The sequence below is a fragment of the Humulus lupulus genome, chromosome X (genome assembly GCF_963169125.1).
Source record: "Humulus lupulus chromosome X, drHumLupu1.1, whole genome shotgun sequence".
NCBI lineage: Eukaryota > Viridiplantae > Streptophyta > Magnoliopsida > Rosales > Cannabaceae > Humulus > Humulus lupulus.
The window spans coordinates 25,082,825-25,095,999 of NC_084802.1; the positions used below are offsets into that span (position 1 = coordinate 25,082,825).

The window sequence follows — 13,175 nt, forward strand, 5'->3', positions numbered from 1 at the left end:
CCTAGGTCCTGAATTGAGCTCCGGATAGAGGGCCTCCCGAAGAATTCTTCTCTTCTTTTCAATGACCTCGTCTATCTGGCGGCGATAGTGGGCTCGAATGTCTTCCTGCTCGCGTGCAAGCTCGTACTCTCTTATCCGGCGTTGGTTCCAGGCGAAGAGCGATTCTGGGCTCGGAGATTTTGGCTCGTAAGGGATTGCCAGCAATGACCCCCACCGTCTTTCCAGATTCTGTGACATCTAACGAGAAAGAAAATATGGTGAGGGCCATGCATGCAAGAATTACGAGCTCGATGGAATGAGCTCGGAAATTTAGGAACGAGACACTAAATACTAAGATCCTTATTAAAGAGTCAGGGGCGTGTATTCCACGAAAAAGAAAAGGAGTGTGGATGATTTTTTGAAAATCCTGAAATTCAAGGGAAAGAAGAGTGGCGGTTAACCAGGAAAGGCGTCTTTGGGTTTCGTGCATTTATCAAGACCCACGTTTTTATCCGAAAGCTTAGTGCACAAGAAACGTTGCCTAAAAATTTCAAAACCCAGAAAATGGGAACCACATTCAAACGTCAAAACTGGGTATAAACCAGAGACGAAAATCCAGAATGAAAGTCTAAAAGGCATGAAAGCCTGTCGTGTTAAAACTTCCTATCGTGGATGCAACCAGTATAAACAGATACACAGCAAGAACAGTTTAAATAAAAAAAATGGCATACTTACACAGTAATGGCGATTGTAGAGAGATCGTCGATCGAAGAAGAGGTTGCAGGAAAGAACTCACTGACTCGAACAGACCAGGATTCCTTTGCTTCTTTGGTCGAGAAAACATGCACAAAATAGGAATTTTGCAAAGAGGTCTCTGAGTTTGTTTTTCTTTTTTGCTTATGGCGAATGAAGGTAAAAGTGAAGAAGAAGATGAAGAGTGGGGTCTTGTATATATAAGTGGGGAAAAGGAATTAATCAGGAGCATCGAGTGAAATCCTCACTAGATCGAACGGATGGGGATCAATGACAAGAAGGCGCCGAAAAGTTGTCAGACGGACGATCGTGGGCGTGTTTCCAAGGCACTCAAGTACCAAAAGTGAGCAATACCCAGCTGACGCGTGTCCATTTTCAAAGGTGTGACGGTACAGTTCTCAGGGAAAGTAGTTCAAAAGTTTCCTTCTCTTAGGATTCGAACAAATACTTTTGAGGGGGCAAAATGTTATACCCAGATTTCGAGCCATGTTAATTATGACCTCGAAAGTTGGATTCGCAAATAAGTGGACTCATAAGGTTGGAAGCAAGCTCCAGGATCATATGCCGAACTTGCAGGATATGGACGATCTCGAGTATGGTGACCTCGAAGAGTTCATGATCTCGAAAGATAGCCCCGGGAACACATTCATCTTCGGAGACAACTTCGGATCAAGGTTCCCGAGCTCGACGCGCATACGATCTCGAACAGATTGGGTGACCTCGGAAGATGTCTCCACCTCGAAAGGTGACAGGAAACCTGGGAGACTAAAGCCTTAGAGATACGCGATAACCACATTGAATATCTACAAGTATTATAAATATGAGATGTAATCCTCATTTATTAATGTAAATCCCCTAAAATCATGGGATATTATTTGATCAGTTATGTGTTTCCTGGTCTTCAGGGACGTTTCCTTTTATATCTGATTATAGGCATTTAAAGCAATTTATTTTATTCGCAAAAAGAGTAACTACCCAAAATATGTGGGATAGTATTCTGCATCCTTCTCTATAAATAGAGAAGCCATGCGCCATTATAAAGGACCGAAATTCTGATCATTGAGAGAAAACTCTGAAGAATTCATGTTTGAGAGTTTTTAGAGATAATCTTGAGATTAATAACAGAGACTCGTGGACTAGGCAGATTTAACTGCTGAACCACGTAAAAATCGTGTGTTTGATTTGTTTTATTGTATTTGGCCATTATCTATTATTGTTTTTGTGTTCTTCTTTCACTGTTTGACGAAAAACGGCGTCAACAAATAGTTTTACAAAATATTATAATTATTATCATCAATCATCAATATTTATAATTGTATTTTTCTCTTATTTGATATTTTACTAAGCTTGTGAAAATAAGATATTACTAATGGCATTCTTTGGATTTGTGATTTGTTTTCACTATAATAAATAAATATTTTATAGATTGTAATTTTAGTGGACATTCCCGCAACAACAAAAGATGCGGAGGTTGATGTGAAACACGAAAAATTCTTTTTAGAAATAAGGAACACATTATGAATGAAAAATAATATTACTAAAAATAAAATAATGCACAAAAAAAAATAATAAATGTTTATTTAAATTATTTATGTTTTTTTAATTTAAATGTAATAGTTTTACAAAAATATATATTAACAACATGTATAATTTAATTTAAATTTGATTTATTTCAACAATGTATATTTTGAATTTAAATTTGATTAGATATTTCATTACAACAATTATTTAATTAAATTATAAATATAAGTAAACAATATTTTTTTTCTCATTTTTTATATTACTTTTTTAATTTATAGCTATTAATTTATTAAGGAATTTTTTTTTATCGATTTTATCTGTTCTCTTTTTTCTCATTTTTATTTTAATAAAAATTATAATAGATAAAAATATCTACATATAATAATAATAATATTAATAATAATAATAATAAAATCTATCTATTTATATTTTAACTTTTTGACAAAATACAGGATCCAAATGTTAACTTTTAACAATAAAATATTCAAACGGGTAATCAACTAAATTATACATGGTTCAAATAATCTATCTTTACATTCCTATTTTTTAATTTTTGACAAAACACAAGGTCCACAAGTTAATTTTAAAAAAAATTAATGGTCAAAATTGGTAAACAACTAAAATATAATGTTCAAAATGGTGTGAACCCTTATAGAAAACATAAATTATATATATTTATATAATTTACTTTTTATAAATAATTTTTAATCTTTTGAATAAATATATGATCTACAGGTTAATTTTTAAAAATAAACAATCAAAATGAGTAATCGGCCAAAATATAGTGTTCAAATAATAGATTTATCTATTTCTATTTTAATATTTTGACAAAACTTGAGGTCTACAAGTTAATTTGTAAAAATAAAAGTTCTAATGGATGATCGACTAAAATACAAGGTTCAAAATAGTGTGAACCCTTACAGAAAATAAAAATTATATAAATATATTATTTAATTTTCATAAGAAGGTTGAACATTTTAAATAAATACATGGTCCAAAGGTTCATTTTAAAAAACATAGGGTCAAAACGGGTAATGAGCAAAAATACAGTGTTCAAATAATCAATCTATCAATTCCAATTTTTATTATTTTGACAAAACACGAGATCTAAAAGTTAATTTTTAAAAATAAAGACTTCAAACAGGTAATTGGCCAAGATAAATCTTACACAAAATATAAATTTTCTTATACATAATTTAGACTTTTTATAAAAAGAACTACGCAAAGCGTATAATAATAATAAATAAAAGTAAATGTACAACAAGCTTTTTGAACTTTGTTTTCAGTACTTAAAATTTGTCAGAATTTTTCAAAAATCTACAGGAGGTTCGCTATACAATAACAGTGAACACCATCATGAAATAAAAAATTATGGTCAAGATGTCTTCACATGTCTATATAAAGAACATGTTGTACGAGTATGGTCAAAATGAATCACCACCCCACAGTCTCCCAAAAAATATTTTAAAATATATATGTTTTAATAATTACAAAAGACTGCGCGGAGCGCGGTTATATTTTCTAGTATTTATATAAAGGAGACCACTAAATAAATGATGCGGCACTCTTAAATCTCCTCAAACCATTCTATCTATTTCCTCCTTTAATCTATTTTTTTTATTCATTTTATAGATTACAATAATAGCAATTAATTATAATTCTACTTCTTAACTACTTAATCATTAAAAATTATTAAAAAATAAAATTAATTTAAAAAAATTTACCATGTTCTAAAATCTATTCAACATTAGTTTAAATTTAAATAAGATATTTATATATTAATTACTTAAATCATTAAAAATCTTAACTACTTAATCATTGAAAATTATTAAGAAAATAAAATTAATTTAAAACATCTTCAAACCACTACCTATTTTCTCCTTCAATCTATTTTTTTTTTCATTTTATAGATTATAATAATAGCAATTAATTCTAATTCCACTTCTTAACTACTTAGTAATTAAAAATTATTAAAAAATAAAATTAATTTTAAAAAATGTATCACGTTCTAAAATCTTTTCAACATTAGTTTAATTTTAAATAATATACTTATATATTAATTACTTAAATCATTAAAAATCTTAACTACTAGATTATTGAAAATTACTAAAAAAATATAATTAATTTTAAAAAAATGTACCATCATTTTCTCATGTAGTTTTTTCTATTTACCATCTTAATAATAATAATAATAATAATAATAATAATAATAATCTAATAAAATATATCTTACATGTTTTCTCATGTAGTTACATATTAGTTTAAATTTAAATAAGAAATTTGTATATTAATTACTTAAATTAGTAAAAATCTTGACTACTTAATCATTAAAAATTACTAAAAAAATAAAATTAATTTAAAAAAATATACCAACGTTTTCTCATGTACTTTTTTAAATAAGATATTTATATATTAATTACTTGAATCATTAAAAATCTTAACTACTTAATCATTGAAAATTACTAAAACAGTCAAATTAATTAAAAAAATGTACCAACTTTTTATCATGTAGTTTTTCCTATTTACCATTTTAATAATAATAATAATAATAATAATCTAATAAAATGTATCATACACGTTTTCTCAGCTAGTTTTTCATTAAAGATTACAAAAAATAAAATTATTTAAATTCAAAATTAAAATTATCAATACGTATAGACATAATATTAATTTGATTAAAAATTTATTTAGCCTCATGGCTTGGCTCTCAATTGCTCAAAAGTAGTAATCAATAATTTTAAATTCAAGGTATTCTATCTCTTTCTATATATATATATATATATATATATATGTGGGTGCACTCTTAGTGGTTACTACCCATGGATGGTTACTTTAATGTTAACTATTAGATTAAGATCAATGGTTCATATTTATAGTTGTTAATTAATATTTCTAAAAGTAAATTTTGATTTTTTTCAAATTTTTAGAAAGATTACCTGATGAAAAATGTGTATTTATTATGAAAATATAATATTATAAGCTTTTCATTTTTCAAATGCATGTCAATTTCAAAATATAGCTATTGTTTCTCATTGGTTCGAAATACCATTAATTATAGCAAAAAAAATTAATTAAATTCGAAATTAATGTAGATAAAAAATATTTACTTGTTGGTGACTTGATATACCAAGTCACTATATTGTCAAATCGTCATAATTGTTAGTACCCATCTATAGGTAGTAACCATTGAGAAGTCTTCCATATATATATATATATATGGGTGCACTCTTAATGGTTACTTTAATATTAACCATTAGATTAAGATCAATGGTTCATATTTATAATTGTTAATTAATATTTCTAAAAATAAATTTTGATTTTTTTTCAAATTTTTGGAAGGGTTACCTGATGAAAACTGTGTATTTATTATGAAAATATAATATTGTAAACTTTTTCATTTTTCAAATGTATGTCAATTTTTAAATATAACTAGTGTTTCTCATTGGTTGAAAACACCATTAATTATGGCAAAAAAAATAACTAAATTCGAAATTAATATAGAAAAAAAATATTTACCTATTGGTAACTTGCTATACCAAGTCATTATGTTGCCACATCATCATAATTGTTAGTACACATTTATGGGTAGTAACTATTGAGAAGTCTTCCATATATATATATGGGTGCACTCTTAATGGTTACTACCCATGGATGGTTACTTTAATATTAACCATTTGATTAAAATCAATTATCCATATTTATAGTTGTTAATTAATATTTCTAAAAATAAATTTTGATTTTTTTCAAATTTTTAGAACGGTTACCTGATGAAAATCGTGTATTTATTATGAAAATATAATATTGTAAACTTTTCATTTTTCAAATACATGTTAATTTTTAATTATAGCTAGTATCTCTCATTGGTTGAAAACAACATTAATTATGACAAAAAAAAAACTAAATTCGAAATTGAAGTAGAAAAACGTATTTACCTGTTGGTGACTTGCTATACCAAGTCATTATATTGTCACATCATCATAATTGTTAATACTCATCTATGGGTAGTAACCATTGAGAAGTCTTCCATATATATATATATATATATATATATATATCTTCTATATAAAAAGTGTGTAGATAAGAAAAATTATTGGTTTTAACGATTTTTTAATTTTTCTCTCTTAACTTTAACAGAATATTCTTATATTTAACAGAATATTCTTATATTTAACGGTAGATTATAAACATATCTTAAACTTAAATAAAATTAGAAAAATAAATAATTAAACAAATTAAAATAAGATATTTTTGAGATATTTTAATATGATAATTATTTAAAAATAATAAAATCATATATTTTATAACTTAAATAAAATTTCATTCAACCTAAACTTAATATTATATTAAACATATAATATATAATCTTTTATTGTCACTGTGGAATTCAAAAACTAGAACAAACTAAACTTAAACAAAAATAAATAAATAAATATACTAATTAAAATATGATATTTTTAATATATTTTATGATAATTTAAATAATTAATCATATTCATTTAAAAATAATAAATACATACATATCATTTTTTTATCTAATAAATTTGTATAATAGTTTGTGTTTTTATCAAATGATTGGAGCTATTTTTCTTCATCAAATTCACCAATAAAGAACATTGTGAGAAACATTAGAAACTAAAAATAATTTATACATGTGTCTACACTATGACTTTAATTCATTCTATTATATATATATATATATTTTAAAAAGTGAACAGATTTTTATTAAAATTATAGACAATGTTTACAACTTTTAAACTAAACAAACGTGCATTGCACGTTACTTTTACCTAGTATATATATATATATACAAATTGTATATCTAAAATTGTTGGCTTGTGTATATCCTATGAGTATCATTTCCAAGTCTACCAGCATTTCCTTAAGTTTTTCATGTATCTTACATAAGTATAAGCACATGACTTTCAATGTATATCATGCATATTTCCACATACGCATGAATATCAAACTATGTTGACAGTGCAATATCTCAAAAAATATTTTCAAGTAAGTTTTGTGCACCTAATAAATGTAGAGAGAACTTACTGATTGAGACCCACAGATTAAATAAGAAATATAAGAGCCAAAATGATGTTCCTGAAATATGTATATTTATTTATGGTTGATTTATAGATTTTGATATTTTTCTTACGTTTTTTGAATGAGAAGAAATTAAACATGGATCATGGTACTATGATATTATTTACTATATGTACCGAAAACAGTTTATTTGCATCTTCGAATTTAATTAGTTAACCAAGTATTGGTATTAGTATTGTTTGGATTTGTGATTTGTTTTCACTATAGTAAATAAATATTTTCTAGATTGTAATTTTAGTGTACATTCCAGCAGCAACAAAAAATACAGAGGTTGATGTGAAGCATGAAAAAATCATTGTTAGAAACAAGAAATACATTATGAATTAAAAACAATATTTATATAATTTACTTTTTATAAAAAAAAAAATTTAACATTTTGAATAAATACATGGTTCAAATGTTAAATTTAAAAATAAATAATCAAAACAAGTAATCGGCCAAAATATAGTGTTTAAATAATCGATTGATCTATTCTTGTTTTAACATTTTGACAAAACTTGATGTCCACAAGTTAATTTTTAAAAATAAATGTCCCTACGGGTAATCGGCTAAAATACAAGGTTCAAAATCGTGTGAACCCTTACAGATATATAAATATATAATTTATTTTTTATAAAGAAGTTTGAACCATTTAAAATAAATACAAGGTCCAGAGATTAGATTTTAAAATTAAATGGTCAAAATGGGTAATCGGTCAAAATGCAGTATTCAAATAATCGATATATCCACTCATATTTTTAATTTTTTGACAAAACACGATATCTAAAAGTTAATTTAAAAAATAAAGGTTTCAAACGGATAATCGGTCAAAATAAGTTTTACATAAAATATATTTTTTCTTATACATAATTTAGATTTTTTATATAAAAAAAATCACGCAAAGTGTATAATAATAAATAAATAAATAAAAGTACACGTACAATAAGCTTTTTGAACTTTGTTTTCAGTATTTTAATTCTTCAGAATTTTTCAAAAACCTACCGGAGGTTCGCTGTACAGTGAACATCATCATGAATAAAAAAAATTATGATCAAGACGTCTTCACGTGTCCATATAAAAAGCTTGTTGTAGAGTAAGGTGAAAATGAATCACTACCCCCACACTTTCTTAAAAATCATTTAAAATATATATTTTTGTAATAATTACAAAATACTTATGTTTTCTAGTAAATATATGAAATAAATACAACTATCTAAATTTATAGAATAAAAATAATAGACAAAAGGATGTGATGATTACCCAAGTGTAGCAGCGATAACTTTTTTATGAAAGTAATTTTCAATTATATTAAAAGAACATTAATTTTTTTTTAAATAAATTAATTAATTAAAAAAGAGGGAATTGAACCCGACGTGAATCGAACACGCAACCTTCTGATCTGGAGTCAGACGCGCTACCATTGCGCCACGGATCCACTTTGTGTTGTTATCATTCCAAATTTATTTAGCTTATTTTATAGACAAGTAATTTAATGTATTTTAATTTTTTTACTCAATTATTAGTGAAAGAAATTCCAGTTTGGCTTTATTATTTATTTATTTTTATATAGTTACTTCATTAAAACATTTATTTAAAATAATATTCAATGAATATGACATTAGCATGAAAGTACTATTTTGCTAAATTTTATAATAAGATTTTGTTATATTTCATTATAATAAAAAAAAAGTTCCTCTTATAAACATTCCAAAACATACTTTTTCATATTAGGGAAACTGATTGGTGGTTTACATAATAATGGTTGAGATAGGATTTGAAATGAAAGAAAAGATCCAGACTTAAATGCTACAATTTTGAAAAAATAGGAACCTTAGCCGTTATTTTCTTTATAATTAATTTTATATTCAAAAAGATCGAATACTCTATTATTAACATATAAAAAAAATTATTTATTAGATTTTTTAAGGAAACTATTGACTATTTTAGACAAGTTGTGTTTTATCATTGTATAATTCTTTATTAATTTTTTTAAATAAAAAGTTTAGATAAAATAATTGAGAGACTCTGAATATGTACCATAAAATAATTTATATATTTACTATATTTTCTTTACATCATACAAATATATATATCTTTAAAATAATAAAAAAAACTAATAAATTTTTAGAGAGAAAGAAAATTGAATAAAAAATAAATAAAAATATTTAAAGGATAAATGTAGAGAAGGAGATTATTAAGGGTTACTGTGAGTGCTCTTACTTATACCCAATGTTTCTCATAATTTAGATTAAATTAATTTATAATTGATTTGATGTGTGATTTTACAACGGCAATGTATAATCTAATAAATAAATAAATAGCAAAAAGTAACTAGTTAATTACAATCTTTAAAACATTAACAACATGAGACTTGAGCTTATGATTATTTGTATATACTAATTAAAGAGTATTTAATATTCTCGAAGAAAAGTTAATTATAGGCAAATTGGTGGCTAAAACCTTCGTTCTTTTAAAATTGTAGCATTTGAGTCCCCGAATTTTCTTTTTTTGGCAGCAATAGTCCCTAACATTTATGCTAAGTCTCTATTTTAACTGATTGTTAATAATGAGGGGAAAATGTGCACCAATTGTGTTAAGGAATGGACTTTTGCCACAAAAATAATTGAGGACTTAAATGCTACAATTGTAAAACAACATGGACTTTAACAGCAAATTACCCATTGATATTTGCAATTTAAAATAATACATCTATATAAGTATATGAATTGTTTCTCAATGGGTATTTACCCACCTATGGATACCTGGGTAAATGTGCAAATATTTTGACATGACATATGAGTGACTTAATAGAACAAGTTAGCATGAGGTTATCAACAAGTGAACTTTTTTTTATTTTTTTTGTATAGATTCTTTTTTTTTTTTTTTTGCATTAATTTCGAACTGCATTTTTTTTATCTGATAGCACAACTGGTGTGCTTAAAGGAGCTAAGAGCCCCATATTCAATAGATACTAGGTTCGAACCTAGCACCTTACCCTTACCCCAAACACCCTCACCACTAGGCCAAACATTTGTTTTTTGGCCATTAAGAATGGTGATTCCAACCAATAAAAGGGAAGTCTTCTTTTCAAATCTGAATTTATTTGAAAAATAACAAATTAGGATTTCATAATAAATGCACACCCATTTCTCAAACTCTTCATTCTTCTTATTGTTCTTCTTCATTCAAAATAAAATTTTGTATTGATAAAAAATTGTTATTAATAATATTAGATATATGTCAAATTATATATTTTTTCTAATAAATTTTTCTTTCAAATACAAATTTGATCAGGACATTATAAATATGGTAATTAAATTAGAAGAGTAGCTCCAACCACACTAACCAAATAATAGTTAAATTTGAGCTAAAATAACTAAGCTGCCACTATCAATACTATCATTTCGACCATGCTCTCCATAATAACTAAAGTTGATTAATTTAATAATTTTTAAAATTTTAGATTTTCAGCATAAATTAATTTAATATTTTTTATATTATTAATTCCAACCATTACTTTTTTATTATTATTAAAATAATGTGCCATCAATCTGACTAGCCACTTCATATTAGCTAAATTTGGCTAGTCAAAAAGTATATGGTCAAAGTGGTAAAAAGTTTAAAAAATGTCACATGACTAGCTAAAATAGTTAATTGTCTAAGATAACTAGCAAGGTTGGAGTTTTTCTAAGTAAAAAAAAAAAAATCGTGTTGAAAGTCATAGTATGCATCGATAGCTATTGTCTTTTATTCTTTTTTTTCCCAATGTTAAAATGAGACTAATTCGTTCAAAATCAAAAGGATCAATTGTTAAGGGATGAGGTAAGTCTAAAGTCTTTAGATTTTTCTTATGACCAATGGGTTTCTTTTAGAGAGTGTGTAGTATCGGGACGTTACTTGATGGAATAATATAAAGAGGTTTAGACTTATGTAATCTCAAACTTAAATGTTTAAAGAGTTTAACATTATCCTCGAAATAAAGTAAATCCCAAAGTAAACATAAATCTGACCATAAAATGTCTAAAATTTATATCAAGAATATATGATAACAATAGTGGTCACAAGTTTGTGATTTTGAGTTTACTTTGATTGAAATTACAAACATATTCAATATTATCATGTTATTGGTTGTTCATATTATTTTTGGTTTCATTAATTTGAATTCTTGTGTTTACTCCGTCTCATTTATATTTGTTTGTGCCAAAAGCATTATTTTACTTGATTTTGTCATGTTATATTTTATTATGTCACATTCTGTTAAAGTTTCATCAAGATTTTGGTAACCTCATTAAAGTAATATAATTGTTTATAATAGTTGGCATATTAATTTCTAGATGTTATGGGTTTTGAATTCTTTATTATTCTATATAACAAAAAATTTGCTTAAGTAGGAAAACCAAAAGGTTCTGAAATATTTTTAGATTACTTTATAACTATTATTATTTCTTGACTATCATCTACAAACTTCATACATTTTATTTCGTTTCATAGTTTTTTTAAGCATTTATTTTATTTTATCAAATTATAACCTAAACAATAATTGACTCACGTTTAATATGCTTAACCTACTTTTTATGCCGGCTATGATCATTATCATTTTATCAATTAGTACTTTTTAACATTAGCAGTACAAGCATCTTTGTGTATTGCCAAGAGTACATAAATCAGCATAAAATATTATTAATTTTTCAAGAAAAAAAAAAAGAGGCAATGTTGCATGACAGCGGCAACCTCTCTAGCCACAACAAGTGGTAATCTCACTTGGCAATGACAACATGATATTTTGTCTGACAAATATGGTCAAGTCACCTCTGTGGCTACAAGCATAGGGAATGCTCTTATAGACACTTTTTAGTATTTTTTTTGTACATGTGTAAGTTGTAACTTGATTTCTTTTACATGACGATGTATAATATAGCTACATGGGACCTTCTACAAATTTTAAGAAAATTCTGAATAATGTAAAATGTTGAAATCAATATTTAAATAACTTGTTGCACTCATATTTGTTTATATATATATGCGTGCTTACAGTAGACAAATTGAATTCTAATTTCGGCATCCTAAATTATCCGATTTCTTTTAAAAATTTGTTAAAGTTCCTAATAACTATATGATACACTGTCATGTGTAAAAAAAGTTGCAACTTATCTATATACCGAAAATAATAAAAATATTTCTTGATTATGATTAAAAACAATTACCACCAAATAATTGTCTATTTAAATATTTAATTATGTACTTTAATATTAGTCACAACCCCCTTCTTTTACCAACTTATAACTTATAAAATAAATGACACATATTTATTTATATATCATTTTTAATGCATTAAATGATCATATCATATTCATTTAATTTTTACCACCCAAAGAAAAATCCTTTCAATTAATAAGACTCTTGCTTCATTGATAAGACTTATTTGGGATCAAGTTTTCGGACTTTAGTATTACTATTCTAATATTAAGGTTTTACTGTCTAAATTTCTGCGGCTTTGCATAATCTAAGATTACACCATAAATTTATTTGGATAATAAGTTTCTTTTCAATAGTGATACGGTTTGATAAAAATATATAAATAAATATATTTGCTTTCAATGTTGATGAGTTTCTCTATTAATATTGTAGAAAAACAATGCTATGACAAGTGAAAATTTATATATACTAATTTAGTACATGTAAAATTAAATAATCATAATAATTAAAATTTTAATTAAAAATATAATATTTATTATTGTAATAGTTTAGTACATGTAAAATTTAATACATATATAAGAAGATGTCATTTAATATTTATTAATGTTAACTAATTTTATATTAATTTTGAATGAAACATAATTTTATAG

General features: G+C 25.4%; 1 non-coding gene across 1 annotated transcript; it reads right to left on the reverse strand.

Annotated features, from left to right (window-relative positions):
* Positions 1 to 8,692: 8,692 nt before the first annotated feature.
* On the reverse strand, positions 8,693 to 8,764 carry TRNAW-CCA (transfer RNA tryptophan (anticodon CCA)). Its single transcript has one exon. It is a non-coding gene; the product is annotated as a tRNA-Trp (tRNA).
* Between the last annotated feature and the right edge of the window lie 4,411 nt (positions 8,765 to 13,175).